The sequence below is a fragment of the Scyliorhinus torazame genome, chromosome 15, assembly GCF_047496885.1.
Source record: "Scyliorhinus torazame isolate Kashiwa2021f chromosome 15, sScyTor2.1, whole genome shotgun sequence".
NCBI classification, from domain to species: Eukaryota; Metazoa; Chordata; class Chondrichthyes; order Carcharhiniformes; family Scyliorhinidae; genus Scyliorhinus; species Scyliorhinus torazame.
This window is the reverse complement of record NC_092721.1, coordinates 195,952,469-195,970,986: the sequence shown is the minus strand read 5'-3', so window position 1 is coordinate 195,970,986 and position 18,518 is coordinate 195,952,469. Positions and strand designations below refer to the sequence as shown.

Genomic DNA, 18,518 nt, shown 5'->3' with positions numbered 1-18,518 from the left:
TTTTAACTCTAAACATTTCTCACTGTTAAGCACAACTAACGCTCCATAAGATACCTATCATATAACATTTTAAACATGCAATCTTGAACATGAGTACAGTCTATTTCAGTCTTTTCCACCTTCGAACATTCCAGTCATCTCACACTTCTCAGTCGTGATATTGCATCGGCAATCACGTTTTCTCTTCGTGCTACATGTATAATATTTAAGTTAAATGGTTGTAATGATAAACTCCATCTAAACAGTCTTGCATTTCGATCGTTAAACTTTCCAAAAACTTCAATGGATTATGGTCTGTATTTACAATTGTCTCCAATGGATTGTTAGCAACATAAATGTCAAAGCGTTGTTCCGCCAATACCAAACTCACTGTTGCCTTCTTGATGGTTAAATATTTATTTTGATTAATATTTAATCTGAGAAAAAATAACCTACAGGCCTTTCAATTCTTTTGTCACCTTCCTGCAACAGTACTGCACCAACACCCACATCACTCGTGTCAATTGCCACCTTAAATTACTTGGCATAATTAGGTGTCATCAACACTGGTGAGGTGGTTAACACAGTTTTATGATTATCGAATGCCTCCTGACTGTCTGATGTCCAATTAAATTTCCTGTGCTTTTTGGAAGACTGTGGAGCTATCACACTGTTAGAATTTGGCATAAATTTGCTGTAGAAACCACTCATGTCCATAAATCTTAGAACTTCTTTCCTCATTGATGTTATTGGAAACTCCACAATAGCTTTTGTTTTCCCCATTCCATGGGGCCGTCCGATCGTGTCCAATTGTATGGCCTAAGAATGTGACTTGAGCTTCCGCACTTTCACTTTTAGCCAAATTTACCACCAATCCAGACTCCTGTAGTCGATCGAATAATTATTTTAAATGTTCCAAATGCTCCTTCCACTTTTGAGTGAACACTGCCAAATCATCAATGTGCACTGCACAATTGTTCAGTCCAGAAATTACCTCGTTGGTTAATCTTTGGAATGTTGCTGGCACATTCTTCATTCCAAATGGCATGACTTTAAACTGCTACAGACCATTTGGCGTCGCAAAAGTTGAAATGTCTTTTACTCTGTCTTATAAAGGTATTTGCCAATATCCTCTAAGTAAGTCAAGTTTGGCAATAACATTTTCTTGTGCCACCTTTTCAATCCCTTACTTCCAAACAAGGTATAGGATATGAATCGGACTTTGTAACTGCGTTGACTTTTCTATAATCCACACATAATAGTCGTGTTCCATCCGGTTTTGGTACCATCACAATAGGTGAGCTCCAATTGTTGCAACTAACTTTGATGATATCATTCTTAAGCATGCTTTCAATCTCCTTTTGTAGCTGTGCTAACTTTAGTGGATTGAGCCTGTATGGATATTGTTTAATTAGAATAGCATTTCCTACAACTACATCTGCATAATTACTTTCATATTTCACAATTCTTTCCCACATATATCTCTGTGTGACTGTAATAACTCTTTGAAGTTATTTCAATTTTCCTCTGGAAGGTAACTCAATAATTTATCCCAATTTTTTCTTACTTCCTCATTGTTCAATCTAATTTGAGGAATGTCAAATTCATAATCATCTGGATTTATCTCTTCTCCCTGAGTTACTACGACTAACACCTCCTCCTTCTTTCCTTCCCTATCAAAATACCTTTTGAGCATTTTAACATGACACACTCTGTGAGCTTTCCTTCTATCTGGCGTTCTTATCAAACAATTCACCTCACTCAATTTCCTTTCAATTTGATAAGGCCCACTAAATCTTGCTTTTAATGGTTCACCTACCATTGGTAACAGTACGAATACTTTCTCCCCACTAACTGATTTCTTACCCTCCTCTTTTTTCATCACATGTTCTTGTTCTTTATTAACCACTTGATTAAACATGGTCTCTGACAACTGAACTTCAGCCTCCCCACCGGTACACCTCAAGGTTCTGTTCCTCCTGTCTCAATCTGTGGCTTTGTGACTTTGTCACCACACAGTCCGGAAACACCCCAGGATCACTGTAAAATGTGGCTGGAGAAGTAATAACAGGAAACAAAGAAAAGACAGATGAATTGAACAGTTACTTTGCATCAGTCTTCGTGGTGAAAGACACCAGTGAGATGCCAGAGCTCCAAGTGAACCAGGGGGTAGAGGTGAGCGCAGTGACCATTACTAAGGAGAAGGTTCTGGGGAAACTGAAAGGTCTGGAGGTGGATAAGTCACCTGGACCGGATGGACTATACCCCAGGGTTCTAAAAGAGATAGCTGAGGAGATTGTGGAGGCATCAGTGATGATCTTTCAGGAGTCACTGGAGGCAGGATTGGTCACAGAGGACTGGAAAGTGGCTAATGTAACACCAGTTTAAGATGGGAGCGAGGCAGAAGACGGGAAATTATAGGCCGGTTAGCCTGACTTCGGTCATTGGTAAGATTTTAGAGTCCATTATTAAAGATGAGATCGCAGAGTACTTGGAAGTGCATAGGACTGAGTCAGCACGGCTTCATGAAGGGGAGGTCATGTCTGACAAATCTGTTAGAGCTCTTTAAGGAGGTAACAAGGACATTAGACAAAAGAGAACCAGTGGAGGTGATTTATTTAGATTTCCAGAAGGCCTTTGACAAGGTGCCGCATATGAGACTGTTAAATAAGTTAAGAGTCTGTGGTGTTAAGGGTAAGATCCTGGCATGGATAGAGGATTGGCTGACTGGCAGAAGGCAGAGAATGGGGATATAGGGGTCTATTTCAGGATGGCAGTGGGTGACTAGTGGTGTGCCTCAGGGATCTGTGCTGGGACCACAACTTTTCACAATGTTCATTAATGATCAGGAGGAAGGTACTGAAGGAACTGTTGCTAAGTTTGCAGATGATACAAAGATCTGTAGAGGGGTAGGTAGTATCGAGGAAGCAGGCGGGCTGCAGAAGGACTTGGACAGGCTAGGAGAGTGGGCAAAGAAGTGGCAGATGGAATACAATATGGAAACGTGTGAGGTTATGCACTTTGGAAGGAGAAATGGAGGCATGGACTATTTTCTAAATGGGAAGATGCTTAGGAAATCAGAAGCACAAAGGGACTTGGGAGTCCTTGTTCACGATTCTCTTAAGGTTAACGTGCAGGTTCAGTCGGCAGTTAGGAAGGCAAATGCAATGTTAGCATTCATGTCGAGAGGGCTAGAATACAAGACCAGGGATGTACTTCTGAGGCTGTAGAAGGCTCTGGTCAGACTCCATTTGGAGTATTGTGAGCAGTTTTGGGCCCCGTATCTAAGGAAGGATGTGCTGGCCTTTGAAAGGGTCCAGAGGAGGTTCACAAGAATGATCCCTGGAATGAAGAGCTTGCCGTATGAGGAACGGTTGAGGACTCTGGGTCTGTACTCATTGGAGTTTAGAAGGATGAGGGGGGATCCTATTGAAACTTACAGGATACTGCACGGCCTGGAGACAGTGGGCATGGAGAGGATGTTTCCACTTGTAGGAAAAACTAGAAACCGAGGACACAATCTCAGACTAAAGGGACGATCCTTTAAAACAGAGATGAGGAGGAATTTCTTCTGCCAGAGGGTAGTGAATCTGTGGAATTCCTTGCCGCAGAAGGCTGTGGAGGCCAAATCACTGAGTGTCTTTAAGACAGAGATAGATAGGTTTTTGATCAATAAGGGGGTCAAGGGTTATGGGGAGAAGGCAGGAGAATGGGGATGAGAAAAATATCAGCCATGATTGAATGGTGGAACAAACCCGATGGGCTGAGTTGCCTAATTCTGCTCCTATGTCTCATGGTCTTGTGGTCTCGGATATGCTTCTTGCAACACCTCGGTTTTTGAGTTTCCATGGCTTGTCTACCACAGTAGTCTGCACTCCCAGTGATCCAGCTACACCGTTACCGAGGATACACTGTACCCCTGAAAAAGGTTATTTTTCTATTCCTCCCACCATCACTTCACCACTTTAATATCTAACCTTACCTTACATAGCGGCACACTGCTCCTCTCACCGCGAATTCCATATATTACCACCTTTTCTGGCAATACTCCTTCCAAACTACGAATCTCCTTATCTCTCACCGTTAAACTTGCCCCCTTATCCCTTAAGATCTTAATCTCCTTGCCTATTCCACACATGAGTAAACCTTACCCCCACAAATGAAATCCTTAAACTGTTCTGACACCTGCTTATCCACCAACCTCTGAACAGGCTGTACACTTTGTTTCGCCTCTTCCACGGGAACAATGGTTTAGCTTCCCACTTTAATAAACTCCACTGGCTTATCTTATTTTACCGAGTCTGTCTTCCCAGTACTTTTGTACCAACAATGCAACTTCACGTGTCCAACTTTATTACAATGAAAGTACTTATGTTTTTGTTTCTCTCTTCCACTATCATAGGTTTCCTTTTTAACCCGAGTCAAACTCTCCTCAACATCATCATTTGCCTTGACTACCTGTGAGTTTTGTAAGGGTCCTTCGTGTTTGTCCCTACATATTCCCTGGCTAATCCCTTACTTCCCCTTTCCTTTTTTTTTGTCATTACATTTTTGATCCATGGATGATTTATGGACATGTGTCTTTAAGGGAAGCAGCCTGGGTTTTAATTTGAGCAGAAGCCTGTGCTGGCTTGGACTGGAGTTGTGGACTGATAAGCACCAATGACAGAGATTGACTAAGTCTCGGTTTGATTGATTTGGCTGACTTCCAATGGATTGGCCCAAAAGACTGCGTTCTGCCCAGTAACAGGTGGTGATTGGATCTTTTCCCACATAAGTAGTTCAGAGACCCAAGGAGTTTTCAGTTTCACTCTGGCAGCTAAGGTAGAAAATCTCTCTTTTTCCCAGTCTCTTTCCTCCAGAAATAACCAGGGAATTCTTACCAGAAGGCCGTTATGGGAACCACTATCTTTGCAGAAAAGGCTGATGCAAGCAGAATTCAGAATCTGATAACTCTGCTGAAGAAGATGATGTAAGCAGCGACCAGAATCTGATTATTCTCTCAGAAGAACAGGCTGAAATGAAGTCAAGGGCCTCTCTTGGAAAAGCAGTGAGTAAGATATTGTTAACTGCAAAGAAGGCAGCATAGGCTGAAAACCAGAGACTTTAATCCAGACTCATACAGTGAACAAAGTGCACTAAAGAACTCATCATCTGAAGCAAGGATGGGGCTGGTTTAGCACACTGGGCTAAATAGCTGGCTTTTAAAGCAGACCAAGGCAGGCCAGCAGCACGGTTCAATTCCTGTACCAGCCTCCTCGAACAGGCGCCGGAATGTGGCGACTCGGGGCTCTTCACCGTAACTTAACTTGAAGCCTACTTGTGACAATAAGCGATATTCATTTTCATTTTCATTTTTAGCTTAATCCTTATTATTTTTACCCTTTTCCACCCCTCTGTTTTTGTCTGTCTTATGGATGTGACTGGAGGATGGGGCAGTTAAAGGGAGCGTTGGGTATTAGTTTTCCGTTAAGCAGCTGTATTTACTGCATATTTCAGATTTGTTCTTGCTATAAATTAACACTAATTGTCTTTAAACTTACAAACCTGGTGATATAATTGTTGGACAAGTGTCAACGATTTCTGGAATTTTTTGTAAGAATTACTGGTTAATTCACTTGTGTTGTGACTCCAGGGCACATGGGGCTGGAATTGACCGCACACTTGCCCAGGATGGTGTAACAGTTTCTCATTTCCCCAGTTTTCATCCTTCACAGATTGAAAGTGATGTTGAAAATGTTGACTTTGCTTTGTGATCTAATTCATTCATAAATCGGCCATTTCTGCTGCCAATCTAGCAGTTTTAACTCTTCCACATGAGTTATCATTACTGGGGAAGTGAATCTTTACATTCCTCCAAAATACTTGCTTCCCGAAGAGCATCATACATTTGGTCTATTTTTAATGCTCATTTCCACCTACAAAAATTATTTTGTTTGATTCTTTCGAATTCTATATTTGTCTGACTTGATTATTTCTTTAGATTTCAAGGATTCTGTCTGTTGGATTCTGGCACTAGTTCATATGTACTAGTTTAGTTTGCTCCCCTTGTCATAACCCCTAGATACCTCCTCTGATAGTGATGCAAAACACTTCACTAGCTCTACCTACCAACTTTGTTCGAACCAACACTGCCCACATGGCCTTTGGCAATTCAATTGTTCAGCCACTTCCTCAAATGAGATTTAAAAAAAAATCTTCCACATCTTTTTCATCTAACCTTGACTATATTTAAACATGTCCCCACTAAGCTTTTGACTGGGAAGTGTTTCTCCTTCCTCCAGACCTTCCTCAGCTTCTACCTTTAACTCCAATATTTGCCGTTGATGTTCTCTTTACAGTTCTGGTTTCCTAAATTCAAAATCTCTCTCCTTTTCCTTTGCTTCTGCCACTGCCAATCTCTCTTTTTTTGATTATCCCTTTCTTCCCTTGCTATTCTTTCTATTTCTACCTCAAGCTTCATCCTTTTCCTTTCCTTTTGAACGTTCCCCTCTTTTTCCTTGTCTTCTATTTCCAATTTCTTCAGTTCTAATTATTTCTGTTTATCTTTTTCCTGCATTTCTAATTGCTTCATTTTTAAAATTGAATTCTAGCTAATTCTAATGATCCAGGCTGTGTCCTTGGCAAATTTAAACGCTGCGCTTTTGCTTGTATTATCTCTACCTTTCCTCACACCTTCAGATAAAGTTGAATGCAGCTTTTCCGCCAAAACCAAAATTTGTCATTTAGTCACCCTTTCGAAACCATCCCGAGTAACCTCTTCCACACCCAAGAAATATTTTGCAACTGAAAGCCATCTCCAGTCATTCCCTATTTAAACTGCAAATCTTGAAAGAAAGTTCCACACGTGCTCGCTGTCTTTAAGTTCAACAAATTACACCGGTCTACTATTTTCAAGGTCATCTATGTGCAGATCCACAAGGAATGGGAGAGGTCCTAAATGAATATTTCCCGTCAGTATTTACTGTTGAGAAAGGCACGAATGTTAGGGAAATTGAGGAAATAAAAAGTGATGTCTTGAGGAGTGTACATATCACAGAGAAGGAGGTGCTGGAGGTATTAAAGCGCATCAAGATAGATAATCCCCGGGATCTTGAAATGTATCCTAGGACGTTGTGGGAGGCTAGGGAGGAAATTGCCGGCCCCCTAGCTGAGATATTTGAATCATCAACATCGATAGGGGAGGTGCCTGAAGATTGGAGGGTAGCAAATGTTGTGCCCTTGTTTAAGAAGGGCTGTCGGGATAAGCCTGGGAACTACAGACCGGTGAGCTTTACTTCTGTCGTGGGTAAACTGTTAGAAGGTATTCTGAGGGACAGAATCTACAGGCGTTTAGACAGGCAAGGGCTAATTAGGGAAAGTCAGCATGGCTTTGTAAGGGGAAAGTCATGTCTCACCAATTTGATAGAGTTTTTTGAAGTGGTAACCAAGAAGGTAGTCGACGTTGTCTACATGGACTTTAGCAAGGCCTTTGACAAGGTACCGCATGGTAGGTTCTTGTAAAAGGTCAAATCTCACGGAATCCAGGGTGAGGTAGCCAATTGGATACAAAATTGGCTTGGCAACAGAAGCCAAAGGGTGGTCGTGGAGGGTTGTTTTTCAAACTGGAGGCCTGTGCCTCAGGGATCAGTGCTGAGTCCACTGTTATGTGTTATATATATCAATGATTTGGATGAGAATGTAGGAGACATGGTTACTAAGTTTGAAGATGACACCAAGATTGGTGGCATAGTGGGTAGTGAAGAAGGTTGTATAAGATTGCAATAGGATCTTGACCAATTGGGCCAGTGGGCCGATGAATGACAGATGGAGTTGAATTTGGATAAATGTGAGGTGATGCATTTTGGTAGATCAAATCGGTGTGTTAGCTTTTATTGGTAGAGGGATTGAGTTTCGGAGCCATGAGGTCATGTTGCAGCTGTACAAAACTCTGGTGTGGCCGCATTTGGAGTATTGCGTGCAATTCTGGTCGCCGCATTATAGGAAGGATGTGGAAGCATTGTAAAGGGTGAAGAGGAGATTTACCAGGATGTTGCCTGGTATGGAGGGAAGATCTTATGAGGGAAGGCTGAGGGACTTGAGGCTGTTTTCGTTAGAGAAGGTTAAGAGGTGACTTAATTGAGGCATACAAGATGATCAGAGGATTAGATAGGGTGGACAGTGAGAGCCTTTTTCCTCGGATGGTGATGTCTAGCACGAGGGAACATAACTTTAAATAGAGGGGAGATAGAGATAGGACAGATGTCAGAGGCAGGTTCTTTACTCAGAGAGTAGTAAGGGTGCGGAATGACTTGCCTGCAACAGTAGTGGACTCGCCAACACTAAAGGCATTCAAATGGTCATTGGATAGACATATGGATGATAAGGGAATAGTGTAGATGGGCTTTAGATTGGTTTCACAGGTCAGCGCAACATCGAGGGCCGAAGGGCCTGTACTGCGCTGTAATGTTCTATATTTAATCCCACTTAAACAAGAAGACAAAACCCCATCTCAGCTCTCCAAAATCCACATTAACTACCTATGGTACAGAGATATTCTTTGAGAAAAAGAGATCTCTTGATCCTGCTTTAAAGACAAGATGTGAATCCTGTCAGACCCGTGCAGAAACCGTGGCTGTATGTCTTCAGAAGCTGTTTCTCAGCTTGTTTCTGCACCCCCTTGTTCTCAGACAAGTTTGCACTGCTTTAAAGATGGTTAACCTCTTTTAACTGAACTGCAGAGAGCAAAACAGCTTCAATTCTGCACACAGCTTCATTCAGATCAGAACTGACCTACTTTCTGCAAAACGTCTGATGCCTTAGCTCCACCTCGCAAAGCATTACCTTACCAAGCTGAAATCTAATTGACTCCACAGGGAATCCCCTTAATCAGAACAAAGTTCCATTAGTCCAATATTTTATGATGCTTTAATAGCATCCATGTCTCCCAACCATTCAAACTAGGATTTATTTTAAAACGTGACCGCAGCGGTCAAACACACTTTAACCCAGAGTTTTAACCGTTACTGTACCAAATACCTATAGTACAATACATCTGAAATTCATACATTCATCACAATGTACACTTATATTTGTACCACTAAGTCTGTATTTCGCTTTCCTATCCGTTTTACCAAAATGCATCACCTCATAGGCAGGAGGTCTTGTGGCACAGAGGGCAGCGTCCCAAATATGCAAATTAGGCCTGTTTTCCGAGAACTTCGAAGGTTAAAGGGTGATCTGACAAGGTATTAACAAGAAAAGACAGGGCAGATAAAGATGGACTGTTTCCACTGGTTGGAGATTGTAGAACTAGGGGGCATGATCTAAAGGTTAGTGCTAGACTGTACAAGAGAGATGTTGAGAAGCACCACACGCAGGTCTACACACAAAGGATGGGAGAGGTTTGGAAATCTCTTCCACAAATGGCAATTGATGCTAGATCAGTTGTTAATTTTAAATCTGAGATGGATACATTTTTGTTAAGCAAAGGTATTACGGGATATGGGCCAAAGGCCCATTGTTAGGCCAAAGGCCTGTTGTTAGGTCACAGGTCAGCCATGATCTCATTGAATGGCACAGCAGACCTAAAGGGGCGAACGGCCTACCCCTGTTCCTATGTTCCTACTTCTGGACCAGAAGCTCTGATTTCCAGGTTAAAACCAGGGCTTGCTGGCCACGGAAGGAGCGTTTGTAATACGGTTCAACAGGCTGATAATCAGCTCAGGAATCCTCCTACTTCCATTCCCCAAAGGGGACATAGTGTGTGTGTGTGAAGATGGGCTGAAAGAAAAAGCATCTCACACTTCCCTGTATTAAATTCTATCTGCCTCTTTGCCTGCCCGTTCTGCTAACGACCATTGACGTCCTATTGCAATTGGTCGGTATCGTCTTCCAAGTTTGGTACCAGCAGCAAATTTTGAAAATGTTCTCTGTATTCCAAAATACAAGCCATTAATATTTATCACAAAAAGATTAGTCCTTGCACTGACCCTTGGGAAACGCCACTGTCTACCACCCTCCAGTCTGAAAAATAACCATTCACCAAGACTCGCTCATTTCTGTCCTCAAGCGATTTCTTTAAAATTAAGTTTGTACTGATCCTATTCATGAGCCTCAATTTTGTTAACCATCCTTTTACATGGTAGTTTGTCAAACGTTTTCTTAAAATACATATAGACTGCGTCCATTGTATTCCATTCGTCAGCCTTCTCTGTCACTTCGTCAAAAAATTAAATTAGATTAGTCAAGCACGATCAGCCTTCTATAAACCTGCGTCGGTTCGACTTAATTCATTCAAACCTGTTGCTTTTTTCCCCTGTGATTATTGGGCAGCCTTTTGGGCGGAGGGGGTGGGGTGTACTGTTTTGTCGCCACCATGCCAACCCGCTCCCCCCCACCCCCCCATTCCTCCCGACCCACGAAGAAAAGCCTGTCAGAAGCCAAAATGTCTGCAAAAAGCCCACCCCAAAGCCATAATTCACTGCGGGAGCCGGGGGGGGGGGGGGGGGGGGGGGGGGGGGCTAAATTGATTGAGAGTGCAACTCCCACCCTCAGTGGAAGCCCAATCTGATTGGCTGGTAGCTGCAGTAGTCCCGGCAGCGATTGAGCTCAGCAGTGGCCACTGCCGGGACTGCAGGCAGGAGAATCTATCAGAGGGAAAGCTGCCTCAGAAAGGTAAATCCCAGGGCAGTCCAGGGAGAACGAGTTGTGGGAGTGGAGGGAATGGGTGGGGCTGGGTTTTGTAAGGCATGTGGCACAGAAAGAAGTGGGAGGGTGACATCCTGTGGGGGGTTGTCTATTCCCAATGCACAGCCCACAAATGAGGTGCCCCCACCGCCCCCCCCCCCCACATCTTTCCCAAACTTTTTTTCATGCTGGCCCGAAAGACTTCACTGCCCACTCCTGCCCATACCAGCTGTATTATGGCGTGGGCAGCATATTATCTAGGTCGATAGGCTCGCTAACAGGTCGAATATATCACTAATTATTTATTTACATATGATGAGAGGGCTGCCGATTTGGCGCCCACTCACTTAGCACATTTTGGGGGTCTTCTCGAAGCTGGGCTCGACACCTTACCTAATTTACATGATGCTAATGGCAAGCCCTTCAGCAATCTGTGACACAGGCCACCTGTACATCGTCTTTCCAGTACATCGTGCCTCTTAATTGTCACCCCATCCAGTACCTCTACCACTTATGCTTTTTCTGTTATTTGCCAGATTCTTCTTGTTGGGTAAACATGCATGCAAAGTGCTCATTAAGTATTCTAGTCTTGCCCTGCACTTTGAAGTGAGGAGGATATGGAGGAACAGTGGGAATATTGCTGGGCTAGTAATTCAGAGGCCCTGGTTATTGCTCTGGGCAAACATGGGTTCAAATGGCTGCTGGTGGAATTTAAAAGCAATAGCTGATAACTCTGGAATTATAAAGCTACTCTCAGTAATGGTGACCATGAAACTAGTACCGATTGTTGTCGAAACACATCTGGCCCACTAATGTCCTTTGGGAAATCTGCCACCCTTAACTGGTCTGGCCTACATGTGACCCAAAACCCATAGCAATTGCTCACATTGCACCACTCTGTCCCATATTATCTGCTCACTATTTATCTATCATAAGGATCTTTAATATTCACCAGTCTGAGACCTTGGTTCAATAAAATATATGAAAGGCAGCACATTTGGCCGAAACAGCGTCCTAAGTTATGGGCAGACAGCCCAGAATAGAATTGTAAGCCGAGAGTGCTAACCATTGAGCCTAATGTGTTACTATACGGGTTGTGGAAACTGTTGGGAACTCTCAGCAGGTCAGCCCGCATCTGTGCAGAGAAACACAGTTTCAGGTTTGAAGACCCTTCAGCAGAACAATAGCGTTTAACGCTTTAGGATCATAGAGACGTCCAGCACAGAAGGAGGCCATTCGGCCCTGTCTATTACCCGACATAATTGAGCTCTGTGTGCCCCACAGGGTTCATGGGGAAAATGACAAATGGGCTAGATGCTACCACACCAAGTAAAATAACTGCCCTCAGACAGCCCCTCCTTCCCCTGTTATGAGCAGTAGCCCTTTTCACAGTATTGCAGTGTTAATGTAAGCCTATTTGTGACAATAAAGATTATTATTAAATCATACACTCACCTCCTCCCCCCCCCCCCCTACACACACACACACACACACACTCCCATTCAGGTTATTCTGAATATTTGACTGCCCATTTAGACCCTGCTCACCCCAGGCATATCAGTCGGAGCATTGTGGCAGAGTGGATTATGATCTGGCCTCCTCCATTCTGGCCCTGTCCCCTCACACTGGGAAGAGAAGCGTATCTGATCCCCTTTGCAAAGGGAGCTGCAAATGTAGCCTCCATCCTGGGAGCTGTTACCACTCGGTGTGTAAGGGGGGTGGAGCTATTTAGAAATTGTGGGAGTGTTTCTTTCAGAGGCGGGGGGAGTCGAAACAACATGGGCCAGCAACCTGTGCAGACGGAGAAAGCAGGAGATGAGAGAGATAGGCAGATAGTCTGAAGAATGAATAGGCAGCAATAGATTGACAATTGATTGATAGAGATAGAAAGGAAATGGACAAATGAAAAATAGAGATAGATAATATTATAGATTAACAAATAGAAAGTTTAAGATATAGTTGGAAAGACACAGAGATAGAGAGATAAATAGATAGCTGTATTGTTCAAGAGAAAAAGATAGATCGAGAGATATAAATGGATAGAAATGGAAAGATTGAGAGATGGATAAAATGATAGATTGGTAGAATGTTTGAGAGATAGAAAGAAAGAGGGATAGCACAGTAGCACTGTGGTTATCACTGTTGCTTCACAAAGCCAGGGTCCCAGGTTTGATTCCCGGCTTGGGCCACTGTCTGTGTGGAGTCTGCACGTTCTCCCCGTGTCTGCGTGGGTTTCTCCGGGTGCTCCGGTTTCCTCCCAAAGTCCCGAAAGACGTGCTTGCTAGGTGAATTGGACATTCTGAATTCTCCCTCTGTGTACCAGAACAGGCACCGAGGTGTGTCGACTAGGGGATTTTCACAGTAACTTCATTGCAGTGTTAATGTAAGCCTACTTGTGACACTAATAAAGATTATTATTAGAGAGATAGATAACTACATACATTGAAAGAGAAAAGAATAACAATATAGAGAAATACAAAGATAGAGCGATAGAAATAGTTGCACTGATGAATAAAGATGGAAAGAAAAAAATTGAGATAGAAAGATAGAGGTAGAAAGAGTTATAGAGATAGATGCAGAGATAGAAGGATAAATAGAGATGGATAGATATTATGATAGATGGATAGATGGATAGATAGATAGATAGACAGACAGACAGATAGACAGATAAACAGATGGATAGACATGTAGATATTGATAGGCAGATGGATGGATAGATAGATAGAAAGACAGATAGATAGATTGATAGATAGCTAGATAGATATTGATAGCTATATATTAATACGACAGATGGATAGATAGTGATAGACAGATAGATATTGATAGACATAGATCATTAGATATTTATAGGACAGATGGATAGATAGATATTGATAGTTAGATATTAACACAACAGTTGGATAGATAGATAGTGATAGACATGGATCATTAGATATTTATAGGACAGATGCAAAGATGGATAGATAGATAGATAGATAGGTAGATAGTTAGATATTAATACGACAGATGGATAGATAGATAGTGATAGACAGATAGATATTGATAGACATGGATCGTTAGATATTTATAGGACAGATGCAAAGATGGATAGATAGATAGGTAGATAGAAATTGATAGTTAGATATAAATACAACAGATGGATAGATAGATAGTGATAGACAGATAGATATTGTTAGACATGGATGGATAGATATTGATAGGACAGATGGGTAGATAGACAGATTGATATCGATAGCTAGATATTAATACGACAGATGGATAGATAGATAGTGATAGCTAGATATTGTTAGACATGGATGGATAGATATTGATAGGATGGATAGATAGATAGTTGGATGGATAGAGATGCACAGTGTAAGTGGCAGAGGCCTGCAGGGTTGTTGGCTGTTCAGCTCTCACACTCGGCAGCAGTAGGACTGAGGCAGCAGTCAGGAGGAGACAATCCATTGGCTGGCCTCTTTGTAAATTTCTCCTTGCACTTGTCCAATGGCAGCGAGCGGGGCGGGAGAGGAATGGGCTGCCGGCTGCCTGACTGGCTGGCCGCATCCCCCCTGCTCGCATCTCGGCGTGTCACCGCATCCCTGCTCTCCTCTCGCCCTGTCTCCATCAGCGCACTGGGCAAGCTGCAGGGGTTAAAGGCGCTGGGCAGTGACACACACACACACACACACACCCCTCCGCTGTACCTTGCTCCACACACACTCTTTCCTGACTGTGTGTGTGCGCTGTGTGTGTGTCTCTGCGCTGCCCCCCCCCCCCCCCAAAAAAAAAAACCAGCCTGTGTCCATTTCAAGGTTAATATCGGGAGCAGTTTCAGCAAATCCGAGGGAGGAATTGCACAGCGTCCCCTACCCATCCAGTCTGCTCAGTTACAGAGCACATTTCATCTCGGATCCGGAGAGGGGGAGGAAAGAGTGACAAGAAGAGAGAGAGCAGAGACTGGAACTTGTACCTCAGAAAAGGAAGGGGGGATTTCCCCTCCAACACAACTGGATGCTGCGGGAGTGGATTAATCTGTCTGTTTCGTCCTGATGTTGGGGGAGACGGGAGGGGGTGTGTGTGTGGGGGGAGGTGGAGGGGGAGTAAAGTCGATTGGCACACAGCGTTTTGGGGGAGAGAGAGAAGTGGCCGAGAGAGGACTCTTTAAATAATAAAAAAAATAGAGGAAAGCTGTGGACTCGGCCCGCGGGGCTGCTGCTTGCTGGACGCGGGTAAGTGTTACAGCCAATTCCAGCCATCTCGCCCGGTGTGGGGTGGGGGGCTGCACATGCATTGGGCTGGAGAGTGAGCCAGGGACCCCCGAGCTGTTGGCGGGGGGGGGGGGGGGGGGGGCTGAGAAATACCTTCGCTCAGAACACTCTCCAATCTCAATGCAGATTTCCCATCTCGCTGTCGTTTCAACCCTTGCGTCGTGTTCTGTTTGCTTTATTGTGGAATTGAGCAGGATTTGGATGTGGAATGTGAGCAAAGGGTGTTCTTTGCAGCCCGGGCAAGTAACGGAGCTGTGTGAGTGTGTGTGTGTTGAAAATGTTCCCAAGAGAGAGAGAGAGAGAGGGGACACTAGTTGGTCTCTGAAACCTGTTTTATTTCACTGTGCTGATTATGTTGTTATTGTGGCCGAGGTGCTGAACTAGACACTGCTTCAATCGATTGAGTTTTAACTGCAATCTGTGATTTGGGACTGTGTTTTTTTTGGGTTTGAATGCATTTTAGATGTTACCCCCTCCCCCCAATGTTCTTCCGCACCACTCGCCTTCTGACCCCCATCTCTCTCTACACAGTGGGGTTTGCAGAGAGAAGCCAGGCTGGTTATTCCAGAGTGCGAGGATAGTGTGGGTGAGAGTCAGGTCGGCACAGTGTGTGGACAGAATCGGAATTCACCGCCTCCAGTATCTACACCAGTCTCCGTGTTCCAGTCCCGTCCCCCTCTCTCTGTCTCCCTGTGTGTCTGTCGCAATCTCTCCGCCTGTCCCTAGTTTACCTGAATCTCTGTCTCACCATGTCTCTGTCTCCCCCCCCCCCCCTCTATCTCCATATGTCCGTCTCTATCTGACCATCTCTGTGTCTCTATCCTTGTCTGACTCTCTGTCCCTCTCCTTGTCTTTCCATCACTACCTCTCCCCCCCCCATGCCCCTATCCCTCTCTATCTGACTATCTTTGTCTCTCTATCTGTCTCTGACCCCCACCCTTAGCCCCTTCTCTCTGTCTTTGGGTCTCACTGACTCAGTCTCTCCCCCTCTCTCTCTCTCCACTTGCCCCTGTCTCTATCTGACTCTCCATCCTGACAATCTTTTTTTTAAACTGACGATCCATCTTCCATATTCTTTCTCTGCCTCCACCTGACCCCCCCCCCCTCTCTATCTGACTCTTCCTCTCTCTGTTTCTGACTCTCTATCTATCTCTCTGTCCCCATCTGTCTCTCCCCCCACTGCCTCTATCTGTTTCTCCCTGACTCTCTCCCTCCCCCCTTGCTGATTCCCTCACTTAATGACTTTATTTAAATCTGTACTATGCCCCCCTCCCTCCTGTCGGAGACACTGCGACACGCGGACCCGGGAAGATACATTGCAATTGTGCTCGATTTGTTTGGAGCATTGGTTAATTCTCTGGGAGGAGGGGGAGATATCTGGATGCTGGGACTAACACATCAGCCGGTGGGTGCCCTGATAAATGTTTCTGAGTTGATGGAGCCCCACTCCATTTTTCCCACCCAAAAGTGGGTTAAGGGGAGAGAGGCTGGGGTCTGGTCGAGCTCCAGTGCTGGAGGCACGAACTAATCTTATCAGCGAAGCAGTCCAGCACGGGTCCTCCGCAGTCTCTCACACTGATCCTGTCCCCCCCCCCTCCCCCCCCCCCCCCAAAAGTGTTCATTCAGCACCTGCTCTGCCTGCAACCCTCCTGCAAACAAACATGGACAATGTGGATTCCCGCTTTGCAGCAGGTACGTGCAGCCTCGGTGGTGGGATCTGCAGTGATCACAAACACACACATTTCAACAATTCTGGATTGACTGGCTGGGTGGGGAAAGGTCGGGGTGGGGGCCTGGTGGAGAGCATCTGCAACCAAAATGGTCTTTGCAATGAATCAAAGTGGGATTGTGAAGCCTGCCAGGGAGAGAGACTGAAAAATCGTGGAGCAAAACTCCTAGGATAATTAGAGGCTTTCCCACATTTAACAGATACAGAATTTTCTCTCTGCACCCCCCACCCCCCCCGACCCCTTCCCCAGAACGTGTCGGATGCACTTGTCATAATTTTATTTTTGGTTTGATGTGGCGCGGGTGTTCCACGAGATGGCAGCACCGACACTTGGATTGGGTGGTTTACCCCCCTGATCCTCGTTTGTATGTGTGTGTGTGTTGGGGGTGGGGGTTATTTTTACCCAGTCCCCCCCCCCCCCCCCCCTCTCTAGTTGTGCTCAATGGGAATTAAGAGACTAGTCTCTGGAGTGAGTCCCTCCTGGATTGTCAACAGGCAGGAAAGTGTTGAAAAATGTGTCTTCACACAGCCAGGGACAACAATGTAAAAAAAAAGCACATTTTGTTCTCCAGTCACGACATGTGAATTGTTTTAATTCTTATCTATAATAGCCATTTTTTTCCTCCCCTGGACAATAAAGAAACCTTGTGCTATTTTCGTCTCAGTCTAAAATGCACCAGTCTGTGGAAGGAACAAAAATGTTGTAGCTCAGTGCATGTAATCCCAAAATTAGCCTGGCGTTACTGGGTGCATCTATTGGGTGAGCATTTTGAATGGGGTGCATGTTTCCAGGCAGCCAAAAGAGTCTTCCAAGTCCAACACATCATTTTGTTCCCCCCTCTTGCCGCATTTCAGGGTAAAGCCATCACCTGAAATTGCCATCCATTCTGAGGGATGAAGTCAGCCTTTACGCAGAGAGGAGATTTGAGACAAGTGTTGGAATTGTCACAGTAAAAATTTATTAATGTCGTCCCGTAGATGTTATTAATTCATTAAGGGCAGCACAGTGGTTAGCACTGCTGCATCACAGTGCCCGGGGCCAGGGTTCGATTCCAGCCTCAGGTGACTGTGTGGAGTTTGCACATTCTCCCCGTGTCTGCGTGGGGTTTCCTCCGGGCGCTCCGGTTTCCTCCCGCAGTCCAAAGATGTGCAGGTTAGGTGGATTGGTCCTGATAAATTGCTCCTTAGTGAACAAAAATCTGCAGGCTAGGTGGGGTTACGGGGATAGGGCGGGGGAGTAGGCCCAGGGAGGGTGCTCTTTCAGAGGGACGGTGCAGACCCGATGGGCCAAACAGCCTCTGTCTGCATTGTAGCGTTTCTATGGATACTATGGATAATTCAAAATGTCTTACGATTTCCAACAAAAAGAAGCCCTCAAAAAAACAGCCACACAATGAGAGGGGAAGCTGGAGACCAACGTCTGATTAGTGTATAGTTACTCATGAGTGTTTCTGCTCTCCTCAGCGGTCTCAGTCCCCTTCTTGCTTCCCCCCCCCCGCCTCAATCTTGGCACAAGACTTGCAAGCCTTTGGAGTGAGCCCTTGGCCTTTTGTAGCCTCTCAGTCCCTGTCAGCAGCCTGTGAATTTGTATTGAACAGAGCCACAGTAATTAATAGTAACAGTCTCCCTGTCTCTCCTTGTAGACACTATTTAGTAAAGGCATACAGATCAACCAGTTTAGGATTAACAGAGTGAGACCTGGACTCGAGGGATTGAACTAAAGTTTCTCAAACTTGGGCCGTGTTCCCTGGAATTTAGAAGGTGAAGCAATGATTTGATTGAGGTTTCCAAGACAGTAATGGGAAGGGATGGGGTAGATTGGTTTAGCTCAGTGGGCTAGACGGCTGGTTCGTGATGCAGAACAAGGCCAGCAGCATGGGTTCAATTCCCGT

General features: G+C 44.7%; 1 protein-coding gene across 4 annotated transcripts in view; it reads left to right on the top strand.

The window, feature by feature from the left end:
* Positions 1–14,729: 14,729 nt before the first annotated feature.
* Positions 14,730–18,518, top strand: part of nlgn4xa (neuroligin 4 X-linked a) — a 322,177-nt gene continuing 318,388 nt past the window's right edge. For 2 of the 4 annotated variants that reach the window (XM_072477361.1, XM_072477358.1), the window contains exon 1: positions 14,730–14,858. The gene's annotated coding sequence lies outside the window, so the exon portion shown is untranslated. Of the gene's footprint in view, positions 14,859–15,133; positions 15,154–16,510; positions 16,590–18,518 lie in introns of those variants that run through there. The other 2 variants (XM_072477360.1, XM_072477359.1) reach the window with 2 other exon arrangements.